Genomic DNA, 26,110 nt, shown 5'->3' with positions numbered 1-26,110 from the left:
ATCAATCTATGGAGCTGCAGTTCCTCACTGTAAGGGAACTCAGTGTTAATATCTATGATGTCTATCAGGCAAACTAATAATTTTCAAGCCCCAAATTTGCAAGCCCCAAATATAAGCTAGGATGCCAATAATAATTTTATTACTAATTTTCTTTCTTATATTTAACATTAAATGAGCAGCCTGCTAAAGTTAACAGATCCTTCTGATCTTAACTCAGTTTACATATTGATTGGTGATCATACACCAAATCTCCACAAACATTTACTTTATATTCTGACCAGCTTTACTAACATCTACTCACACATAAATACCATGGCATATAATTAAAAAATTTCTTATTTCTTGTGTAATCCTGTCATGGGGAATGTCTGTCATGTTTGTCAGATTGATCATGATGAAAGACAGCTTTTTTCAATGTCAGCTTTTCTTTTTTCCTCTGTTTCCTCTGTAGAGATCTAGAAAGCTGCTTCAGCCACCAACCAACCTAAACCAGAGATGCTAATGTTTTTTTTGGCCACAACAGGCCTCACCTTCATGCAGGAACACCTAAAAGTCATGTTAAATATGCAATTTATTCCTCTCTGCCATGATGGGGATTAATTCTGTCTTCAGTAAGAGGATGGATGGACACCACTCTGAGAGCCCCCCAGAAGAGAACATGGCAGGGAAGGGACCACCGTTCACCAGCACATCTGGCCTACTCAAGAACACACAAATTTTGGAGAGAGAAAATTGGGGTCTAGATAACAAACTGAGTGATTCAGCCCCTGCTGATCACTAATTTTAAGTGAAGAATGAGTTTGTAATTCCAGGAAAAACAAATCAATACCGTGGCTGTGCTGTCTGCATTTTCTGTCTCCAGTGACTGGCTCTTCGGTGCTTCAATTTTCTAGGGGTGCTTTTGGCAGTCCTTTTAACATATCACCTTACAGCTGATCCTGGTCTCCTTAAAACCTCTGCAAGGGGTTTTCCCCAGATAGATGGAGCAGTTACCATAAGCCTCTTCAGTGGCTGAGCAGCATGACATGAACACCTTAGTCCCATCTTTTCTTTCTTGCTCTGCAGAGCTACTCAGCCATACTCACCTTTGTAAAGGAGGATCTGAGTGAGGTATTTATCATTGGTGTAGGGTTGAAAAGCCCTCTCACCCTGCTAGGACACAGGCTATTGTAGAGAAGGTGGTGCTACCTGCTTCCTTCACACCTCTGTGTTTGGACACGTTTATAACATAAGGCTGAAAACTGACAAAATTTCATGTAGCTCTTTGAATATCCCAAGTCCTTCTCCAGTAACTAAAAGGCTGTGAAACCACTGATAGTATTTTGCTTCAGGGCTGATATGTGACAATTATTAAAATGATAGACTGAGATGGTGCTTTATGCATGGATGCAATGAATTTATTAGCACAGGATGCAAATATTGTCTCAAAGCTAGAGGCAAGCAGAGAGCTATCCCAAAGGAACAGAAAGAGCTGGCTAGGGAAGACGCCGTGCACTGTCATCCCACTGTGAAACATGAGCCATCCACTGGCCAAATGTGGTCACTCTCAGTGGCCAGAGTGTTTGTGACCTCAAATCCCAGCCAAATATTGCACAGAGGATAATCCTACAATAACACTAATATATTCAATAAGCTCACTAATGTATACAATAAGCTCCCAGAAGTAACTAATCCTGCTTTTAAATAACTAACTAAATGAATGAATGAATAAATAAATGTTCAACTTGTTAAAGTCAGGCACAATGAATAAGTGCTGTTTCTCAGAGCTGTTACCAAATCAAGATGTTTTTTCTATGTTTCCTTAGAGGCAATTGTTTACTGTTTTTAAAAAGCAGTATTTAAAAATAGGAGTCCAAGTATTAAAGCATAGTCACCATAATGGTTAAAAATTTTACTGCAACAAAGGATATTTCATTTTCAGGTTACATGTTGGTGCCGACAGCCTGCCACCAGCAGGGAAAAAAAAAAAAAAGAAAAAAGAGTATACTAAACAACTCCTCCTAGGACAAAAATTATATACACTGAGAATTTGGATTCAAAACCTTGGCAGTTTCAGATACTCATTACTCCATGAGCCAAAAAACTCCAAAATGTGTTCTTGTTCAAAAGCTCCTATGTTGCGTAATTGAGCATCTTGATTCATTAACTTGGTAGTCTTGATCATAATTCTTGATAAATGGACCCATAAAGGCCTTGACAACTCTGAGGAGGTTTTTTTGGTATTTTTTCTCCAAAAACATTACTGAACATTACATTACAGGTAATGATAAATTTAAGGAAGCCACCTAACAATACCTTAAACAGTTTAAATCTCCAGTAAGATTTAGGACAGTTAGACCTTTAAAAAGGTCTTAAACCTTGCAAGAGATGACAAATAAATAAAAGTCAATAGCTAGCAGTATTAGAGATTCAACTCAATATCCTCACAAAAAGTCATGAGCTTTCACATCTAAGTCGTATCAAGAATCAGCTCCAAGCAAAAATCAACATGAAATACTGGTGTTGACTGAAAATATAAGTCACAGAGCTTGCCATTGGACACCACGTACAAAAGGAATGTTAACATTCAAATGGTCAAAGAAATCTTGCAAGAAAGAGTGGAGTTTCTATAGTAGAAGTCTCTGCAACACTTGCCCACTGGTAACACTTAAGAACATTGTTTCTTATCAACAGTACAGTATCTACACTGCCACTGTATTTGCCAGCTCCAAATAATCATTTCTTGGCTGTGGATTGGAAAAAGAATCATCTAAATTAATAATGTACAATGTGATTTACCACATTTACTGGCTACCTAGTGTCCATCTGTTGGGCCAGTATTTGTGACATGTAACTTTGTCAGTAAATGGATAAGTTAAATAGAGAAGCTATCAGTTTTTATTGTTCTGAAGCGATTTGTAGAATTTTTAATGCAGCTTCTTCATTCCCTATACAACTGTATGACTTTTTCCTACTGCTCAGTCTCTTTTACCCTACCACTTACTTGTTCAGCTACTGATCTCCTATATGATATCCAGCTGATACATTTTTTTCCTCTGAACTGCTGAATTTACGAGGCAGGAAAAACCAGAATTTCTTTCATACCCACGTTCTAGATGGGGGGAGGAAAAATTGCTTCCTAAAAAAGTTTTGGATGATTCAGCATCCCTTTGTACATTATGAGCCTTAATTTAAAAATTGTTATTCACAATCTACCTATGAAACAAAAGTAGTTCAATTAAATGGGACCATTTGACAGAATTAGCACCTTGCTTTCACATCAGCAAAGCTGGACCCTGCATCAAACACCTATAAAACAAAGAAATGGACTTAGCATTTCAAGGCGTCTGAGCAAGAACAGAATCATGTTTCAGATGTGGAATTCCACATTCTCAGAAGGCATTTCATCCTTTCTGGCATGAGTGATTTTTATTCAGTTTTATTCTAGCATGCAAGCAATCCTTTCAAAGATTCCAAAACAGCCTCTACAATTGAATTGCTATTCTGCTATTGCTGATGCTCAGCAGAGGGAGAAGGAACACTCTGGGAGACACTCAGGTCTTACCACACTAAAACTTAGACAGAAATTCCTATATAAGATGATTCACATTCAGAGTTGGATTTTCACAGATTAAATGCTGCATTTTATGAGTTTCTTCCTCTAGTCTACAGAGTAATATGGAACAAATGTGTTCATACTTTCCTATGGCAATCTAGCAGTAACTAGGTCTGGAACCAAAAGGATCTGAACTAAACCATGAAAGCTGAAACTCAAGAGGACTAGAGATACTGCCAGAGCCACATCAGTTATTATCCTTTGTGTATATTACAGACATCTCTCTAAAACCCAGTACCATAGCTTGAATTGTGAGTCTGTTAATTAACACCCCAAATCCATAATAGTCACAATCGGGAGACATTTGTACAGAAACCATGGAATCACCTGGGAATCATTCACCTAAAGCCAGTCAGACAGAAATCCAATTAACTCTCCAAATAAGAAAGCTCTTCACATGTCTCAGAAGTTGTTTTAACTCTCCCATTGTTTTCATTTGGACTCTCAAACAAACAGAGCTCAGCAAAACCTTGCAGCTATCACTATTCCAGGAAATGTGCTAATAAGCCAGAAGAGTGGGGGGCCCAGACACAACTTTGAAGTCACCCCTTTACACAACAGCATCTTAATTACCAAGAAAAGGAAAGGCACTGGAGTCAAACTTGCAACAGACACCATCTGAAAGGGCTAGGTGCTGCTGAGCTGATCCCTAGTTGTTATGTTCAATGACAAGTTAGAGGAAAGATTCCTTTGGACCTCCTGAGATTTTCAGGATTTCAGCTTTTTTTTTCTGCTACTGCACATGAAGATTTTTTTTGCTTTAAACATGTTCAGTCTTGTACCTTAAAGATACAATTTATAAGAGAAAATTCTAAGAATGTCTGTGATGCAGGCAAACCCTTGGATGTATTTAGTTTCTGAAAAGTTTGGGGATTGCTTTTCACTGTGTTGCAGAAGTCCTTCCTAGTGTGATACTCATCCAATGCCAGGAAAGAGAACTGCAATTTCCTCTCCCTTGCCACATAGGCATTGCAGAGCATCCATATGGCAAAGGGGCAAATAGCAGCAAGACAGCTTATGGCTGCATTCATTTTATGTTTTCAGTCTGTTTTAATAATAAAAGCCATAGCTTTAGATAATCTCTCAAAAACACAGATGATATGAAAAGAAAAATTGCTTGATTTCTTCTTTTTTTCTCCTGCCAGTCCAAGTTTTCAAACTTCTCTCTAATTCGATGAGGATTAGAAACTTTAGTTTGCTTTGTGCATTAAAACAGTTTCCTGTGACCATTTGAGTGTGGACAGCAGGAATATTTAACAAAGAGCAAGGACTCTGAGGCTAATGATGAGGTTACAAATGCTGGCAACTCTGGGCATCCATTCAGAGCACTGCAGGGGAATGCTGACAAGTTTGCCATCTTATCCTTCAGTATCCCACTGAAAATGCTAGTTCACTGGCATATATTTAAAAAAAAATCTTTCAAATGGAACTTTCTAACACTTTCTTCACTGTAATTTCACGACCTCACCTCCTGCACGTGAGCTGACTTCTTGGGTGTGAGGATCCCAAACAGATGACTTGAGTGTTGTACGACATCAACTATTCACACTGAACCAACAGCAGGAACGAAGGAAGGACTTCAGGGACACTTGGAATGGGTAGGAAAGGATGAAACACATCTTGCATTGCTGGCATCTCACAGTTTCCAAGTTCTCTGGATGTACAACAGGGATACTCACACCTATCTATGGCACTAGCAAACATACCACAGGAAAATGAGCTGGATGCGTAGCTTCAGCACAAAATGCAAGTAATCACACCAATATAGCAGGGAAAAAATACATGCAACAGGAGAGTCCTGGGGATCTGTGGAATTGCTGAGACAGAAGCCACTGAAGAAGCGATCTTTTGTGCCACCCTTTTCAAATAAACATAAAGGAGCCACGAGTGCCACTATCAGTTCCTGAATAACCTCATCTGAACACAGAAGGAATAATAATATAATTAAACTACTATAAAACATTTTTTTTCCCTTTTAGATTCTAGGGAATTGTGTGCATTCATATTACTACAAAAGTCTGACAGACTCCTTCAGCAACCTATCAATAGTTAAATTTTGGCCAAAATTGGGATTCTGATTTCTGCTAGGCTCTAGCTTGCCTAGAGAGAGTAAAAAGAAAAAAAAAAAAAAGAAAGGGAAGTATATAATTTTCCCCTTGAACAGCAACCAGCAGAAGTGAGCTGTCAGGCCACTGGACAAGATGAGCACTTGATGTGAAATGTCCTCCAGGGCACAAGAGAAGCCTTCATCATCTCTCCTTCACCTTTGCATCCCTTTAAAATGTTTGTAAAACAAATCCTGTTTTTTGTTCCGGCTCCTGTGACTTTGTGTCCCATGCTCCGGAATGTGAAGAGAAGCTAGACAAAACACCAGGGAGGCACTGGGAGAAGGAGGGGACCCTCAAAGCCATGCAGACTCCTCAAGGACAAGGCTTGCAATCCACTTCTGCATTTGCAATTGGCATGAAAAATTTCAAATAATCATAATAAAACATACATTGAAACTGCCTGTGTTGTAACAGAAATTTAAACTGCCAGCTCTTCATTCTGAAATCTGTCCGCAGAGAGTGTTAAAAAGTTGACCCTTGCTCATATCGCCTGAACTGACTTAAGATAAACAATGCTTTTGGCACTGGATTTTGTTTGCTTGCTTGAAATTTTTGTCAGGGCCGTGGAGATAAACAATTAATGAATTGATAAAGCATTACAGTAATGTGTTTCAATGGTTAAATATTTTGGTTTTAACTAAAATTACTGTAATCCTCAATGCACCTTCTGAACTGTTTTTAACTTAAGTAGGAAAAAAGTTTTGAAATGTCTTTACAGATATGTTCTTTGTTTTAGAGGGAAAAAACCCCCACATTTCAAGATAAATGGCTTCTGTCTCCGGGAGTGTTAATGAGGTAAGACATTTCCAAAGAGCCTCAGAGTGACAATAGCACACGGACCGTGGTGGTTCCACAAGTGCAGAACTGCCCCCAGCAGTGAACGCCCACTGAAGTGAAGCAAAGCACAGGCGGGAGGAAGGGAGGCAGAGAGGGGGAGAAAGAGGGAGGGAGAGAGAGAGAAAGGAAGAGAAGAGAAAAAAACCCCAAACTGTTACAAGTTCATGCACCCCTATTACAAATTCGTTTTAATTAAACAAAGAGATTATACAGACATTGCTGACAGGGATTATCAAAATAGAATGGCGCCACCTGCCCCTTGCAGCCCAATTAATTAGCAGAGAATCTGAGGTGCCAATTATCACAAAGGAATAAGAAAGGATCAGTAAACACAGCTCATGATGAACTTGAAAATTAACTCTTTCAGCTCACAGCTGAAGTCCCACAGCCGCATACAGCCCTGATGCTGCTACAGCCCTCCAAAAGCCCCACACTGAAAAAACACAACAGGCTTCTCCAGATCCCTCTTTCCCATGGTTTTGTGAAGTATGACCACTCCTGCTCTTCATGAAGTTCCCAGGGCACTTTTAAAATTTATGTCGCTAAATTTACATAGCAGGAGAAGTCATTAAGATTGAAAAGATTCCTCAAAACAAAAGACAGACTTCTTACTGTGTTTTGAGGTATGTCAGGAAAATGTAGATCACTTCTCATGCCATACCAGAGAGGTTTTAAGACAACAAGTTCAGAACAATGAGAATTCCAGTTACTGATAGATAACAGATAGAAGTTTTAATTTTTTAGGAAGTAGGTATTGCTCATAGGAGCTTGACTCCTTCTCTCCCTCCTCATATAAGAATCTTCTCTTTCAAGCTCTTGGGTAGGATACCTCCAGAAGTAAAGGAATGCAAGTAGGAAGGCTCAGCAGCAGGAGCTAATTGCAATCTATTTTCATGGGGAATCCAGAGTCTACCAGAGTATCCCAGAAATGAAACTTTAGGCTTTGGATCTATGCAGTGTGAGCCATTACCAAGGGCACTGCTGTGTCCAGTCTGCCTCAGCGCTTGCACAGCTGGCTGGTGGTGGCCCTGGAGAGGGAAGAGTTACTGCCATTTGCCCTTCCCTGTATAAACCCCATATCACTTTTAGAAGAACTTCCTCCTCCTTCTAGAAGGTTCAAAACTATACCTGCCCTCAGTCTATGGACTTGAAGCTGTGTCATAAAGAGGAATCAGTAAGTACCCCATGTGTGCAGGGCCTCAGGATTTTTTCCAGTTGTTGAAGGAAACACACTGAGGAATGACACTTCAACTTCCCCTCCTCAGAAGAGTGATTTGCTGCCTTTCGGGGCAGGCAGTGCTATCATGTCTTATGCAATCTTGTAATCACAGCTTAACCTTACTTTGTGGTGTCCTGGAGGCCATAAAAACAAATGAACAATGAGATGCAAAGCTATGGAAGCAAGAAGAGGTAACTGCTTCATTTTTAATTTTTTTTTTTTCTGCAAAATAGAATTTCTTTTAGGGAATGTTTGCCTTTCCACTATGCACATGCTCATTTTAAAGTTACATTGACAGCTATTGTAAGTATTATACAGACTGATAAATTTAGCTTGTAGAGCTAAGCAACTCAATACAAAAAGGGTGGATGAATCCCCAGTTATATATCCCAGTGTAAATATATATATCCCAGTGTAAATTTTGTGGTTTTCTGTTGTCTTTGCTGGATTTGAGTGTCACATCTGCAATTAAACCCCACTTGTGTCTTTGTGCTATTTCTTCTCTATTGTATTTGAAACAGAAAAAAAAAGGTGGTTTACATGACAAACCATGTCATTAAATATCAGTTAGGCAAAAACTGTATTGACACAAATGGGGAAAAAATGAACCTCGGAAGTTTGGGTTTTACTGTCAACATTGTTCAATACTCCTGTAAATAAATATGAGAAGGGAGTGCTACAAGCACCTGTAGTGCAACTGGATTTAAATTCATCACACTACTGATGTTGCATGATATATAATTGCACTACCATATCTGTCTTGAGGACTGCAAAACAAAGTCCAAATACGTCAACAATGCAAACTGTGAAATACAACAAGTTTAATAAGCAAATTTGCTTGCAATGCCAAGCTCCTCTTCTTTTCTAAAGTGCTTGCTGGATCGTTACTCAATGGCTTTATTGTTTTGGGATCAGAAAGGGAGGACTTCAGCTCTACAATGCACAGTTTGTCACCCTTTGGATAAAGGAGCTGTGAACCAGAGCAGCGGGACATACTTGCATTTAACACAGTGTGCTCTGAAGAGTGGAGCACATGCTGGCAGGACTTGAAAGCCCTGAAACACCAGCCAGCTCCTCCAGTTAAATTGGTGAGACCTCCACATACCTGTGGGGTGTGAAAAGGCCCTGGTGCTCATCATTCTGCATTAGGATTGAGTTCATCTTATCAAATGGGCCTTTGAGCATATTGTGGAGTAATTTACCAACCGAAAAAATCATAACGATTTTCCACTTCATTTACCTCAACAGTAGCTACGTAATGTCAATAGTTTTAAACATTTAATTAGACACACCACGTGTTTTATGCTCTACTAATTACACAAAATTGTGCTGAATAATTTTCTTCCCATTGAAACAAACCTTAAGCAGCTGTTAAAACACTAATTAGGTGAATGCCTCCACGCTGTGCGTTTGGCTCTGTGCCGAGCGCATTCCTCCCAGTGGTGAGCAGGGTTTTTCCAGTGTCCATGATGCAACCCTGAACACATGTCAATCTCTGCTGCACCACAGAACTGAGAGTGAACTCCAAACATTTATTCTGGCCCTCATCTCAGAAAACTAACATTATATATATAAAATGCAACAGTTCAGAAAGCTGTTCAATTATACTGGGCTCTTAGTTTTCTGTGCTTCCATTTTTATCTCCTAAGAGCAACTAAATTTGACACAGAGCTTGTCATTTGCAATCTCCTATGAAATCAGCACTTTTTATTGCATCGGAGCTGCCTTACAGACGTTATCTCACGATACAGTCAAATAAAAATGGATTGCTGAGCCTGGTACAAATGAAGCCTTTAGTACTTAGATACTTCAGGGTTATTTTGTTCCTAAAATGTTTTAAAAAGTTATGAGCCACAATTATCCATGCTTACAGTAGCAAGGGCTGGGAAAATATTTTTTGTTTTTCAGTTTTACACAAGAAGATAACCACAAGAGAGGTTTTATTTATTTTAAATATCCTTGAGAAAGGGCATTCAAGTCTTGCCATTGACAAGTTTGGTGAGCCTAATGGCATCCAGAATTGAGTCAGTACCTCTGAATGTCTCAAATGGCTTCACTCAGAGCTTTAACCCTGGCTGTAACTCCAGTAAAATCAGGTTCTCTTAATTAGTGACTAAGCCTGTACAGCTGCAGGCCTAATCCTGGCATTCCTACAAGGACAGAGGCCTGGCAGAGGGGACCAGATTGCCAATAACGGGAACTGTCACAGTTCCTACCTCAGCAGTCCCCCAAGCCTGCCCATGCCTCTATGAACTGGGATTTTGCTCTTGACGACATCCTGATGATTCCAGACTCAGGATTTGTTCCTGAAGAATTCCTATAAGAAGAAATTGCCCATAATGGCCGTCCTCAGAAACCCACATGTATACTTTTCCCTAAATATTTTTTTTTAATTGGATCATAGTAAGTGTACATAAATCAAAAATTAAAAAGAAAATAGGGGGCATTTTGCCTTTGACAAATTTTTAAGCGTTATCGCCTGACTATGCTTGCTGCTTCTACAGCCAAGAAAATGTGCTTGTTCTATTACAAATTAATAGATTGTTTATGTTCCTAGTAAATCTCTGTTCTTCACAAATTATGTTAACAATATTTCATTTTTAATCATTTCCTATGATTGGTGACCTAGCTGACAATGGGTCTCCTAAAATACATTGCACCTGTGGACTTCTTTCTTTTATGGAAAATTAGGATGGTCATGTCCTGGCTTCCTTTTCTAGTGCCATTAGGAGCTGCATCAGGTGTACTGTTGAGTGTTTTTTATTTTTCAACTTGCATGTTCTGAAGTCAGAAACATCACAAAAAAAAGACACAATTCTAATCCACATACCACATCACTGAAAACTGTAAGAACAGATCTGCTTAAAAGACAAACCCAAAACATAAAAGATGTTAAATTTCCATAGTTCACATTGATCTTAGGTACCTGTACAAATGGAAGATATATTTTCTTTTAAAAAAAAAAAAGAAAAAAGAATTTGACATATTTACTATCTGTGTATAAAATCACACTTTTTTTTTTCCTGTCTTGTTATATTTAGTTGAAAAAATCCTGCCATGCAACCAGACCACACACCAAGAGGTATTTCCTGATTAGAAAGAGCATTTTTCTGTTTTCTGGAAGTTCCAAGTTTAGCCTGTTTCTTAGTCATTTTTCAGGTAGTAATATATGTGTACACAGTGGGTAAAGGGCAGTGTTGCCTTATATATCAAAAGCTCTGTTATCATTATAGTGCAAGGATTTCATATCCTCAGAGATTCATACCTCTTCGATGTTTCTTGCAGGCTCCTCTAAGCACTGACTCTTCTTGGTCCTCACAGTCATCATCTGACTCCTCCAACTCCAGTTCCCACCAATCCACTCTTTTGTGCCAATAGTTCTCATTTGCTACAGTTATTGCCTGTTATCGTCCGGCTTGCTCCTAATCTTTAGTAATAGAGCCCAGCTGCAACTCATTGGGGGATAAGATTACATTCTACATTACCTTCATTTACCCATACTGTGTCCCCCTGCAGGGAGGTATAGCTGAGACAACGTTAATATGAGCTAAACAATCCCTTCACATAACAAAGACAGTGTAAATCTTCATAAATTAATTATACTAAGATATAAGATAGGAAAAAATGGAAGCTATATTAAATTTATCTGTGGATATAATTTAAAATTCTCTTCCCGCATGTGGGATCTCAGCACCCACACAAGACCCATAACACTTTTCCTAGTAACTAGGGTGGCATTGAGTCTCACCATTAAATTCTTGATTCCTAATGCAGAATTCCCTTCCTGAACTGTTCCTTTTACAAATCAAAATAGCAAATCTAATGTTTGTTTTCCCATCTTGCAGGATAAAACATCCCCTAATTCCAACAGGCTGATCTAGGAAAATGTCATCTAAACAAGCTGATTGGTGTCCAAACATCATTACTGCAGGAAAAACAAATAAACAAACAAACCATAAACATTTTTTGTGCTGTTAGAGATGAAAATGTAAGTCCTTTTCAAAAATAAGTTGGGGAGGTCTCATACCTGTGAAAGGCAGGAATTAATCTGAGATATACTTCTGATAAATATTTTAATGGGATGAGCATGGGCACTTGCCATGTATTTGGTATTTTAATTTAGTACATGATAGCCACTGTGTTTGCTTCTGCTTTTGTGTGGACTTGTTCAATGTACAAGGATATTCTGTGAGGACAAGGATATTCTTAATTTTACATGCATAAAAAAACTGTGAAGATTCACTCAAGTCTTCTTCCAGAAAATGATAGTGGAAATTACACTAGTGTGGAAGAATTGCAGTGCACAAATGCTGCTCTCTTCTGTAGCCAGTCATTAAGTTTGGAAAAGACTTCTAAGATCATTGGGAAAAGACTTCCAAGTTCATTGAGTCCAGCCATTAACCCAGCACTGCCAACGCCACCACTGAACTATGTCACTAAACAACACATCTACGCATTGTTGAACACTTTCAGGATGTATATTCCACCACTTCCCTGGGCAGCCTGTTCCAGTTCTTGACCACCCAGTCAAGCCTGTTCTAGTGCCTGATCACTGAAGACATTTTTCTTCATGTCTATACCTCTCCTGGCAGAGCTGGAAGCCATGTCCTCTTGTCCTGTCACTTGTTAGCTGGGAGAAGAGCCTGACCCACACCTGGCTACAGCCTCCTTTCAGGTAGTTGTAGACAGCAAGAAGGTCTCCCCAACCCTCCTCTTCTCCAAGCCAAACACCCCCAGCTCCCTCATCTGCTCCACATCAGACTTGTGCCCCAGACCCTTCCCCAGCTCTGCTGCCCTTCTCTGGACTCGCTCCAGCCCCTCAATGTCCTTCTTGTCATGAGGGGCCCAAAACCAGACACAGGATTTGCGCAGCCTCAGCAGTGGCAAATCCTTTCTCAAGCTGAGGACTGTTCACTCATAGCAAAATCCCAGCACATCTTTCCAACACTCTCATCTCACATCATTTGAAGAGGATTAGGATCAGATGACTTCCCAAGGTCCCTTCTAACCTGAACATTCTACGATGCCTGCAGAACACTGGCAATCACATCAGGTGGCCATAACCTCAGTACCTTTCACACACAGCTCATTTCCTATTTATTCCTTTTTCCTGCAGGAGTCAGTTGGACTCATCTGCCTCAGCCTGAGTACCTGAATTATTTCCTTTTTACGCACAACGTGCAGCAGAGTACAGGGTGCTACAGGGTAATTTTCCTTTTCCATATTTATTTCACCGAAACTTCCTTTATCAACCACATTCATGTTCTTAGAAATGTGTTCGTTTCAATAAAAATGACTTACTGTTTTATGGAAGTTGAAGGCCAGTGACCCAAATCCTATAAATCATTAAAAATACTTTCTGCCATAGAATCCTAAGTTGCTTTTTTCTCAGTAGCAGAGAAAGTATTTTACTATAAAAAGCTACATTTTTGCCCACACTAAAAATTCTGCATTAAAAATACACTAAATGAGGGACAGATGTTTAAAACAGCAGACCTACAATGAAGTATTAAATATTGCTGGCATAGTGCGCCCTTTGGTACAGTTTAGTCTCTTTTTGCAATAGGCATGTTTTCACAGCTGTAAAAGCACCAAAAATTACTGTCTCTGCTCCAATATTAATATAGAAATCTATTAAAAAATACACCAGACTGCTGAACAGATTAAACTATTGTTCATACATTCTATCATTAAAATAATTTGCTTTAAAAATTAATATTAATGTCAAATGTTTTGAAATTGGTTAAGAGGAATAGTGTCACTTTGAAGAATATATGGAGTATTTATACAAAACCAAACAATTCTACTTTTTTCAAAATAAAAATGCAACCCTCCAAGAAATCAAAGAAATCAAACCTGCTACTTGATGTTTTGCTCAATGACAAGTTGTCCAACCCACAGCAGCACAGAGGTGGTGAACGATCTTGTGTGAAATCACTCCAAACCCGCGCTGAGGATGCAGTATAGGATTAAATCCCTTTTCCACAGGTATTGGTGGTGCCTTAAGAGCTATGAGAGAAAGTGAGACAGGTCATGGAAGAGTAGATTCTGTGGTATAGGGTTTTTTTGTGTTAAAACACAATAAACATAAACAAGATGGGCAAAGAGATAACCTATAGAAAGAATGATAATATTAAAATCTTCAGACCTAGTAACTGTGAGGATGAACTTGGTAAACCCATGTTCACCACTATACATAGGTTCTGCTACATTAAAGATTTAATTTCTATATCCCAGGCTGGTGGCTCAGAGCTCCAAAATCAAACATCACAAGTTCACGCTCCTTGCGGAATTTTGTCTCGGTCTGCGCTTCATTTACTTGAGCACTAAACAATCTGTGATAATCACAGTTCTGATGAAGTGATGCCTACCTAAGTTTTCAACCTGTCTGGAATAAGAATAGTTGTGAGATGTCCATAACTCTATTTGTTTTAGTCAGTGCTACTTCAAATATCAGTTAGGAACATTAGTCCTTGTGACATGAAACTCTTTTACTACTCGAAGCAAGGAGATGAAATGTTACAAAAATCTGCATATAAGGTTAAATGAAAGTTAGAAGACTTAGCTTGGATCCTTGAGGGAACCAAGAAAAAAATAATTCTATTGAATGTTTCTAAGAATCTTTGTCCAAACTCCTAACAAAGAAGTGATGGGGTGATGAGGAGACGCAAAGCTTGATTAAAAGCTCAAAACCCCAGAAACACTGTTTTAAAAGCTAGGGAAAAAACCTAGAAGAACGAGCAGAACAAGGCAGGATGAGGACACAGCATGTTGGCCAACCAGCAGGATGCCAGCACAGGCAGTAATAGAAACAAAACCACACAAGGCTTTGGGAGCACAGCTCCTGCTCAATAAACAAATTCCTTGGACTGGAGACATTTTCTTGGAAGGAATTTTTACGGCACAAACATTTCTACTCTCTTCTGGAAGCCCTGGAAAACCAAACCCAAACCTCCCCCACACTGTATGCACACACACACACAAAACCTGAAGATGTCGACAGCCCAGTGAAACTGGATTGTCATGCTCTAGAATGCCCCTTGTTATCTGTCTTGAGTAGGTCTTTGCTGAGGAGGTTCTACCCATCTGTGAAGCTCAAAGCCCACCTCATAACTGATTCCTGCCCTGAAGGACTGCCCCCATCTCTGGAAGCCTTGTTGCCGTGATGGGCACGTCCCACCCAGAGCCCTACCAAGACTTCCCCAAGGATGGGGTTGCAGCTGTGCACACCTGGGGATGCAGAGGTGTGAAATGGCAGCACTGCCACAGTGGCCAGCACAGCCCAGCACATAATGGAACAAAGAGAGCCCTCACCACTCTGGTTAGACCAAAAAAACTCCAGGGGCTATAAAATGTAAGGAGGGAAGGGAGAGGGGGGAGTAAAAACAATCTCTGAGCAAGAAAACAAGATAAATTCATTGAATAAATTATTTACTGGAATTATTCACTTAGCTTCAATTACAATCTATCCATTCTATCCACCATCTACATCAAATTATAATAAATTATTCTATTAAAACTTGGCTTCATGCCTGCTGATTTGCAATAGCTTATTTTTTTCAGAAAATAATAGTCTGATGCTGTTCAGCCTTCCACAGGATTTAGAGGTGCACACCTAGACATACTCAAAAAACAATTTCTTTTTGAGAATCTCACTCCTTCTGTAAATTAAAGAGAGGGGAGCAAGCATATTATATTTAAATTGCCAGCAGATATTTTAACAACACAAAAAAGACCCAAGATACCAAAACAATAGTAAAACAAACATATCCTGTTGCTTTCCTGAAGAGTTTGGCATATGTCCGGTACTGGATACTCAAATGCAGTTCTGAGAATATATAAGCACTCTCTACCCTCCTGCCATCAGGTCTCTTTACAGGGCAGATGCTTTAGGATTCTTCTGAATCTAAAATATCTTGTTCTACTTTATCACACCACCTCTGAAATTCATAAAGAGTTGTACTTGAAAATTAATTACAACATAATGCAAAAAAACGGGAAAAAACCCCATAAAGGTTGTTTTTTTTATGTAATATATAAAAATAAGGTTAAGTTTCCACAGCCGCAGAGAATAATTCTTTTTTAAGAATCCAAACCTGCATTGAGTTAAAATAAGCACAGGTCAGTTACACTGAAAGAACAGCAGGCAAAATGTGCAGTAAAGTCAAGGGTTTGCAAACATGAGAATACTGCTCACCTTCCTTTTCTCATTCCCATAGTCCTATTGTCTCTGTGCCTATAAGCTGATCAGCCAGACACTGAAGTTTTAATTCTATATACAGTGTAAGTTTGTAAGCTTTACAACATCCTTGATTTCAGCACAGCACGTATCATATTGAGGATGAAAGCAGAAATAAATGAGGAAAAAGGAGAGCAAAAAGCCTGAATTTTGCACATTTTCCCAGTAGTTTACAAAACAACACTACAAAGCAAGAGATAACCAAGGCCTTATGGATCTCTCTTACCAGGGGCAGCTGCTGGAGCAGCAGGCTGAGGCCAAACTCTACCCATGTGAGCAATCTGAAGGCAAAGTTAAACCAGGTGGGTGAAAAGATGGGTGTGCCCTGAATGGGAGAGAGTGGTTCTGTCCTTGGCAAAAAATGAAGGACAATGTAGAAGACAGCGGCACAGAGGAATTCCACCACAAATTCAAGAACCTGAAAGCACCTTGGATGTAGCCACCTCAGGTTCCACCTTTTCAAATATGCATCTCAGAAAAAAACACCACACATCACACCAGTAAGATGAAAGCAACGCTTACTGTCTCGGTCACCCTTACAGGAAAAGTGTGGAGTTTTATTTTCCTAGTATCAATTTGTTCTGCTATGCTAGAAGGGCTTTTGTAATCCTAAAAACACACTAGCACTACTTCCATGTAGTTTCATTGCTGTGTCTACTGCCATTAAAGGGTAAGCATATACTTCAAGACAATAATTCACTTAGCCAGTTGCCAGAGCCCGCATTATGTGAATAAGCTTGATAGATCTCTGTTCCTAACCTATCAGAAAACAATTTATGGAATCTAATAAATTAAAAATGAATTGTCTCCAGCAACCATATATTTCACAATAAATGTATGCTCTTTGATCTCAACTGACTGTGCTATGTTCTAATTAATTTTTATACAGAAGTTTGCTATTGCCCCCTAAATGGATTTTATACACAAGACTAATCAGCTAGCATTTTCAGCTGCGCCTTTGTCTTTTCACCTTCCAACCAAGTTAAAAATTCACAGAAATCTAGAATTTATGGCATAGCTTTCTACATATAAGCCTTTTCAGTTTAAGGAAGGACAGACCCATATTTTTTCTCTGCTTTCTTGACCCCAACAGGCACATAATAGAAAGAAATACATGGCAACAGCTTAAGGACCTGCCTCTAGACACCGTGACTGTGGAAATGAACTCCTTTCCAGCTCTCAGCTGCTTTCTTACCCAGCAAAAGTACTGGAGTTAGTCACTGTGTATCCCCTCCATGATCTTCTGAGATAGGTACAGAGCCATTTGGTATTGCAGTTTGGAATGGCAGGGCACCTGGCATGGAGCAGGGGTTTGGCCCTATTTCCTACTGGGGTGCTGTAACTGCCCATTCCTGAGCGGATTTTCCCGTGTCAATGACAAAGAACCTGGAAAAGACATCCACGACTGCAGTACAAAATCCCCAATTTGGACTGGATGGCCTACGCCCAGATTATTTAATGCATATGATGTGTAGGTTCTGGCATCAGGCAAAGAAAATACCAGTGAGGCTGGGGCAGAAGGCATTAGCCTAGGGGGTAAAGGAAAGGAGACATGAGGAGCTTGGCCACTGATGACATTTGCCTCCTGCTTTGCCACAGGAGGTAGATTTTGTTCACCTGCAGGACTAAAACACAATAAAAAGTTCTAATTCATTAGAAATGAAAACACGTTTACTCCCTTGTCCAAATCCTCCTCTGTCTTTATGAATTCATGTAGAAAGGGCTAAGGCACTTTATATTTTTTTGCATAGCACCATCCTTGCTTACAAGTAAAAAGCTGTGCCTTTAATGGTCTACCTGCTATGAATCTCTGAAGGGCACTATGATGCACTTAAGCTATGAAATATCCTCTAATATCTTTTATATCCATATCCAGACATATATAAACATATATAAATGCTTTGAAAATTAAAATAAAAGGTTAAGGAAATGAAAAAAGCATCTCATAAAGCCCCAGTGAGAAAGAGAATAGCTAATTCAGCCTCAGCATCAGGTATCACTACAAAACAAAAAATTCTTGTGGCATACCATGTGGTCTAGAGACATCAGTAAAGTTGACATAATATCCACTTAACAAAAGGCCAGAAAACTGTCCCTCTAGAGTGGCTTAAGTATGTGAGGATCCTGCCTTGGGATACAGCCAGATGACCCTGGGAGATCTCTTTCAGCATTTTTCTATGACTCTGTAAAAACAGTTATGGGGATTTTAAAAGCTGGTATTTTAAAAACATTCTTTGCTCTGTGGAGAAACTCTGTCAAGAGGCATTCTTACACTTTGATACTGTCTTCCTATAGACTGATATTACAACAAGTAAGTAAGAATATGCAGAAATTAAATTATACTTTTAGACCATGGAGTGGTAATTTTATTTCTTTTTTCACATACAGACCATACAAGATCGTTTATGTTAAATGTTCAAAAACTAAAATAAATTCCATAATACAGACAGGAAGTCAGTGCAATGGGAACCAAATGGGAGTAATGGGACCCAGGTGGTTGGAATGGGTACAAAAACCCACATAGATGGCCATGTACGGCACAAATTGGAGCCTGGAGATGATTATGCCAAAAGAAAGAATGGCTGTAAAGTGTTAATTATATCAATGCAAACTTGGTGACTTACCACTGAGAAACAAGTGATGAGGGAGAAGTGTATAATTCACAGCTTTAATTGTAGCTAATACAAACTGATAATGTAGATACTGAAACTCTACCATATTAAGGAATATATCAGTCTAGAGCAGCATGTGCAGAGAATTTTAACTCTTGATTAGGATGAGACCTGAGCATAACAGAAGTGGAAGATGGAATTTACTTTCAAGAAACAAACAGCCACAAAGATTCCAAAGTCACAGGACAGAACTGTCAGCTTAGGACAATTAAGGATAATAAGCAGAATAGGAGGAAGGCTGTTATTCAGCAGAAAAGCTGGTAGACAGTATGAAAGTTGGTAAAGCATATACATTTAAGATTTAGTAACATAGTTTGGGCCACTGAAATACCTTCATTTACTTAGCCATCTCTCTGTTTATTCCAAGACAGAAGACAAATATCCTATTAAAAAAAAAATAAAAAATCATGTACAAAACTCATCTAACTCACAAACAAAGCTCTCCAGCATGAAAAATAAACACTTGTAAATAAACTCATGTAAGAGGTTTTTCATTAAGAGAAAGAATATCTGCAATATGGCACAAAATGGTAATAACTAGCCTAGGTAAAAGAGGCCAGAAGCACTTCTGGCACTGGGTATGTAAGGTTAATACGTTGAAAGAATGTAGAGAGACTTTGTCAGCCCTGCTGACAGCAGAAGGTTCAGTGATAGGGAATTAAGAGCCCACATCAGCGACTTTGAAGATTTGCATTTTATAAAACTGTCCAGCAAAACCTGTGACTGATTTTAGTGCTCTTCATTTGCTGCAGAAAGACAGAGAAAATGCACACTATTTTACCTGCTGCACTTTATAAAGTAGTATGGTTTGCTTGGCCCCTCAGGGATTCTGTGATAGCTGAAGTCTTCTTGTTTGCACTTTTTTAGAAGGAGGGAGTAATTTTTTTGGCAAAGGAGGGAAATAGATAGGGAATACATTGCTGCTATATATCACAGTCCAGCTTTAGAAACACTTTGAATATATATGTACATTCATGCACATGTTTTACACTGACAAAATACCAATATTTTAACAACACACGAGTGTAGCAACCCTACTAAAGAACAGTGAACCAGAAAGTTCAACTTATAAAGTCCCATATAAAGCGAATTTTTTAACTTATCCACATCTATCTTGTCAAAAGAAACTGATATTATTTGTTCCTACTTAGATGTCCACATCACCCCAAGAACAGAAAGATTTAAAGTACATATTAGGACAAATGTTTATTTTGGGGGTGGGTGGGTTGGTGTTACTGATTTCCATTGTAGTGCCATTCATCTGGGTATATTTCATTTTTTGTTATTCTTTTTTTTGTTTTGCTTTTCAAAGAGAATCAAAGCCTTTGCAGCATACAGCATAAAAATAATTTAAAAAAAAAACCCTGAAAGGAACAGTTAGGAAGCAATCAGAAATTTGCAAAATTAAACAGACTGTAAGCAAGTCAAGAGCACTCTAGGTATTAAAAGCAAGTGGAACCCAAAGTAACAAAGCATTCTAGGTATTAAAAGCAAGTGGAACCAACCCAAAGTCACTGTCTCAAGATGGTAAAAGAGTAAGACCAGAAAACAGCCATCAGATTATCCTACAGACTAGAGGCAGACAGTGTAGAGGACTTTTTTGATTAAATTAGAAGGCTAAAAATATGAAATGTGAAACTTCTGAAAAACAGAAGAGGGGAGAAGTGAATTCATAAAACACAAAATGCATCAATATTGAGGCAAAATAAAATAAGTTTGGTGCCAGTAACCCAGTCAATATAGTTTGTGATGGTAAACAGTCTGAAAGAGGTGGCTGGCCTTTGTTGTTGTTATCTTATTGTATTTCATATTTCTGGAGTCCCATCTTAAAGTCCATACCTTCTTGCTGGTCCTATTATGCAGCTCCTCTCTGCAGCACAGTTCCTCATGGCTTCCATAGGGGCTCCTCCTGGGCTCTCGACCCAACCCCCTTTTATCCCAGAGCCCTTCATGAGCTACAGCTGCTACCCAACCAAGGATCCCACAGCTGTAGCTCATCCAGAGCAACAGGACCCACCTATCTAATACATAGGACTCTCACTACATATATATATTCACAAGGACTCCTTTATAACAATACATATATTCAGGCCCCTACAGGCCTTTACTAGAGGAAGAGAATAGATCTAAGTAAATCCCATGTGAAAAAGAAATGAAAAAATGAAAAACATCTGCTAAAGACACAAATGGTTTGTTGGCTGACATCAACAATGGGAAAGCTTCCAGTATATCAGGTCTGGGCTTGCCAGCAGGTGTTGCTGCAATTATTCAGAACAATTAGAGGTGATTTTTCCAAAAGCACAGAGATGACAGGGCCAATAAATAAGGCAAGCATGATACTGTCAACAACTGAAATGTAAGTATTTCTCATAAATCTTTTGCGGATCTGTGCAACTCAGGATTTTAAAGACAGCCACCAGGGCCCCAAATTTTATCACTCATATTAATATGGAATAATATCCTTCTCCATGACCAATGCCACCAAAATCCCCCAAACAACATGATTTTAATAATATCTCCTTTCCTATGGAGTAGAATCTCTCCTTGGCATAGAGAAATATAACTGTAAGCAAATACACCACATAATATTTTCACATAGCATGTACTTGAGCATATTTGTTTATTTTTAATAAGCATGAACTTCCACTGATGTTGACATTCATTATTTTTTAAATTAACCAACTTGATTAGTCTCATTACATTTTTTTTTTTTTCCTTTGTGGAAGATTTCCAGGATTTGTATTTTTTCTCTGTGGCTATGCTTCATCTTAGAAGAAGGCATAAAACAGCTTTCATGTTCAAATGTTGGGTTTTTTTCAATATACCATGACTATGCGTACAGTATTCTCTAGCTGGGCTTACACGTTAACAATAGATTATAGATGAATACCAAACATGGTTTAACAATTTTACCTAATGCTAAAATCTCTCCCTTTTTGCCATTAATGTACTGCATCATGCACACCGATCATCATCAGGATTATTTAGAGGAAGTTCTCAAAATTATGTCCACATCATGATTTGCTTGTCAAGCCTGATTTCAATTGCATTCTCAATTCATTCCTCATTTTAAAAGAAAACAGAGCTTTTTTTTCTTTTTAACCATTCATCTTTCTAACTGGCTTAGATAAGAAAAAGTGTGTTAAAAAACCACAAAGACATGATATGTTTTGCATCATTTTGAACCATTAAGTTACTGCTCATGGAAATCAACCAATGGTTCAGTGGCTTCTTCACACTGAACTGCATCATGACCACTCATTCCTTCATTTGCTGCTTTGCTGTTAGTTTTACAGCTGACTTCAGTGGATTCTCTGCTAGAAACAAACCTCTCTGTCATTTACATCATGCCCTGCATTTAATGGAAAAACTGCACTGAAAAGAGATACCAATTTTTACTTCATTCAAGTAAGAGAGCTAGGCAGATGGCTCGTGGCAAATACTGCTTATTTCAATGTTATACTATTGAGACATCTCCTAGATGTGTAGCCCAGCCTCAGGACCAATAGTCAGTCCCTCCTCCCCAGCATGTTTTATAAAGTGCTTACTCAGTGCAGGTGGAGTAATGACACTACAGTTCATGTTTCTTTTTATAATTAATTTCCAATCATTCATATCCTTCATGCTGAAAGTTAATTACATGCTCAAGTCACTTACTCTGAGATTAAATGGTACCAATTCCTTGCATGCTTAGAAAAAGTTACTTAGCACACTCTCAGCTTTCATTTTAAAAACATGGATGTTGCTGTTTGCCTCAGGAAAGACACATTAATGGAAACTTTAAAAATCCTCTCAGGATGCAAATTGCTATTTAAGTGTCAGATATTACCTTATTCTAAAGGGCTCTGAGGGTAGAAAATAAGGATGTTGATAACTGCGAGAAAGATTAAAAAAACTCCATGAGAGAAATAAGACCTGGTAGTGCAAGTAGAGGATGAGAAGTGGTTTGACTGAAGGGATGCAATGAAAAATCACTGTTTGTCTTACAAAGTTCATTTTCTTAATCTACAAGTTTAAATGAAACAAAACAACAATTTTTTTTTTCTTCCAACAGCCTGATTTACAAACCACCACAAACCACCTGAAGCCATGTTGCATGCTTCTGGCTCATATTTGAAAGCAATTAACACTTTTGTTGAAAATCAACAAACCAGAGTAAAATCCAGCTCATTTTCTCATACTGCTATAGAACAGATAAAAGAAAAAAGAAATCATCATTTATTTTTGCACCATGGAAAGCAGAAGTACTTCGGAATACAGATTTTGGATCTGTAAAGAAAGCTGACAGCATTCATAGAGTCATTTTCTGACCATATATGCACTTTACAAACAAATTCCCTTTTGCACACCATCCTAGCTGGACTTGTTAAAGACTGGGGAAGTGTCTGCATTTGAAATAGAATCCTTTTCCAGTCACATCAAGCAGGTATGAGATTTCCTTCCCTCAAAATGTTGAAAAGGGCTGCAGAAAAACTCTTTGCCTTGTGAAAGATGCACAGCTGCTCTTGGTGGTTTCAGAAATGGAGTCAGCACCTGCCATTTAATGCCTGTGCTACTACAGGGAAAGAAGAAACTCTTTTTTTTCTAACTGGTATAAAATAAAGCAAAATCCTTATACCATATATGCAAGGATAACCCTTTCAAATTCATCCTGTTATGCTCAGAAAACACGATGTAAAAGCTGCTCTCAAACCCACGGTGACCTTGTGCACAATGTATGGAGGAGATAAGCAGTGTGAAGAAGGAATAGAGACCAACTTCAGCTGAAATTTAAGCTGGCCTCACTCTAACTGGCACTAGATAACTGAAGGCCACAGATCTACTAAAGCAACCACAACTACAACACAACACATGCATCATACTTATAAAACCTGCACTTTTCAGCACAAGGAGGAAGGAGTAATTCCAAGTGAGAATCATCCCCAAGTGAAGGGCACAGCTTAGAATCTCACCTCGCACACTCACCTCTGCAGGCACCAGGACCCTGGGGCAGCTGAAAGGCTTCTTGATATGAGCTGCCCACCAAGCACCCACCACAGGCCGCTCCCAGGATTGCTGGCCACGAGCAGGTGCCAGCAGAATTGGTTTCCTCCGAGCCCAGGCGGCAGCGGCGCTCGGGAACCCAGCTCTGGGACACCCAGCAGGCTCAGTGCGCTCGCCCCAGCTAAAGGCTCTCCCAGCACCAGGAGAAAGAGTACTTTAGCACACACACAAAAAATTAATTAGCAAGAGAAAGGGTTACAAGCTCCATAATTCACGGGTCCCACATTAATGATTAGCTAAGTGAAGGAGCTGCCCAGTTGGTAATTTGATTCGTTGGAAAGGAAAAGGCACTCTACGGACCTTGAAAGGTTTTAGCAGAACTGTGTGTCCCAGGTCACCCTGCTTCCCCCTGCCTTCACCATCTCATTGTCAAGCTCAATTTGCCAGCATGGCCCTGACAATAAACACAAAGATACATTTCAAGGTTAGTAGGCAAGACTCTTAGTGGATGTCATCATGAGCCATTGTAGTGATGAAATGAAGGACATGCAGTGTTGGAAAGGGTTGAGGTTTTTATTTAGCTTTGCAAATAGCACAGTTTTATTCAATTATCACTCTTCATTTATTTTATCTTCATCATTAATACTTCATACGCTCCTATGCTGCTAAAAGTAAGCAGAAAAACATTCCTGGGAAGTTGAAGCATACTATTTATTTCTTGGAGGGAGAAATGAACGGTCTGCTAAACTCTCTAGATACTGATATACAATTTTCCAAGTCAAAGCACTAGGACAATGTGCTTGTTAATTAAAAATCACACTTCATACTTATGCTTTCTGAGGTGGGATGAAATACAGTAAATAACTATGATTCACTAGCTTATTTCAATTTTTATAGAAACCATGGTCCCACTTCAGTGCCCTGGCACATAGTGCAAAGTTTAAGTAAAGGGTATTCTGACCTTAAGTGAGAGATTTCAAACATATAGTCTGTGGGCCAAGTAACAATGTAAGCCACAAGGATCAAGAAAAATCAGAGTATCATGTTCTCTGCTGCAAGAAATGCATTCTTGAGTGCCAGTTTGACACAGGAACAACTGGCTGAAGACTTTCAATTCGCACTTTGGAACACAGTAGTTGCCTCGTCCTTCCTCTTCATGGCCACTCTCTTTATTTTGCATCCATGTTAAAGTCTGCCTCTATTTTTCAACATGAAAGACAACATCTTAACTAAAAAGCACATTAAAAGCTCCAGCTCTTCTCCCAAATCCTTCTTTCTGTATAGTAAAGGAGGTTCTGTGCATTTGTAACTCCTAAAGTATGAGAATGGCAATGTAGATCAGATTTTAAGATGTGTCTGGGACTACCAATTTTCGGTAGCCTTAACTATGAATCACAAAGAAGTGTCAGCAGCGGCACTACCGCTTTTCTTCACAAGTATTAAAAACTTTAAAAAAATAGAAGCAGTAGCAGCACACACATAAAAAGAATTTTTAAATTATATGAAAACCTGAGTTTTCTTAGGCTCTAAGTACTTTCATATCATATCAAAGACTAAGATAAACTTGAAAGGACTGTTCACACTGCAAATTCTGCTTCTAAACCAGTGTTAACGAGCAACCACACAATTCTCTGCATTCTTGGTTTGCCTAAATGAGCGCCGGTTAGGCAGCTAAGTCTTGCTCAAATAAGAGTGGACTTCCTCTGTGCAGGGAAAAAGATTAAGGTCAGTGATCAAGGGAGTTAGTGCCCACAGGTACAGTGTTCTGTAAATGTACCTGATATTGTATGTGCACCTGCCTTCAGGCTAAGCAGTGTTCCCCTTGGATGTTAAATACTCTCACGGTACCCATACAGAATGTTGTCGATGTACCCACCTAAACCAAGTGATAGGTGAAATTCTAATACTAAGCAGCACTTGGTAGTGATTTGCAAACACAAATCAAAGTGAAAAATCCAATATTCATTACCCATCCAAGGAGTAAATTCCCATGCCAGCTCAGTTTTTAAAAATTCACGGCAGTTTGCCAGTAACACTGCTGTACAGGGCACCTGCAGGCAGGGTTCAAAAGTTCCAGTTGGGAAGGTTTTTCTGGTTAGGAAAATAACATGGCTATTCAAAAATTTTAAGTGGTAAGGAATAGAGACACTTGGTGAGATATGGGAGCCAAAGAGGAGCTCTCTTAAAGAGGGAAAGAGCACTGAATCCCAAAACATAAATTGTTTCCTTGGTTGCATAAGCACAGTTTTGCTTTTGCTAATCTGCTCTCAAGTTTGCTACAAAACATGAAGAACTCCCAAAGTCATAATCAGTGAGCTATGGTAATGAAAAAATGGAAGGTACCACTCTTCTGACACTGAAAAGTATCACAACTAAGGAACACTCGCATAAAAAATAAATTCATGCTGATTTTCCCATTTCTGCATGGGAACAGAGATATTTAAAAAAGGACAAAAC

The 26,110-nt window shown here is 39.0% G+C and overlaps 1 protein-coding gene across 3 annotated transcripts in view; it reads right to left on the bottom strand.

Annotated features, from left to right (window-relative positions):
* BMPR1B (bone morphogenetic protein receptor type 1B) overlaps window positions 1-26,110 on the bottom strand; it is a 241,410-nt gene that overhangs the window by 85,806 nt on the left and 129,494 nt on the right. For 2 of the 3 annotated variants that reach the window (XM_059470647.1, XM_059470648.1), the window contains one exon: window positions 13,616-13,768. The exons of the other annotated variant lie outside the window; for it this stretch is intronic. The gene's annotated coding sequence lies outside the window, so the exon portion shown is untranslated. The remainder of the gene's footprint in view (window positions 1-13,615; window positions 13,769-26,110) is intronic. 3 annotated transcript variants of the gene reach the window in all.

This window comes from Ammospiza nelsoni, chromosome 4 (genome assembly GCF_027579445.1).
Source record: "Ammospiza nelsoni isolate bAmmNel1 chromosome 4, bAmmNel1.pri, whole genome shotgun sequence".
In the NCBI taxonomy this organism is placed as follows: domain Eukaryota; kingdom Metazoa; phylum Chordata; class Aves; order Passeriformes; family Passerellidae; genus Ammospiza; species Ammospiza nelsoni.
This window is presented reverse-complemented; position numbering and strand designations above follow the sequence as displayed.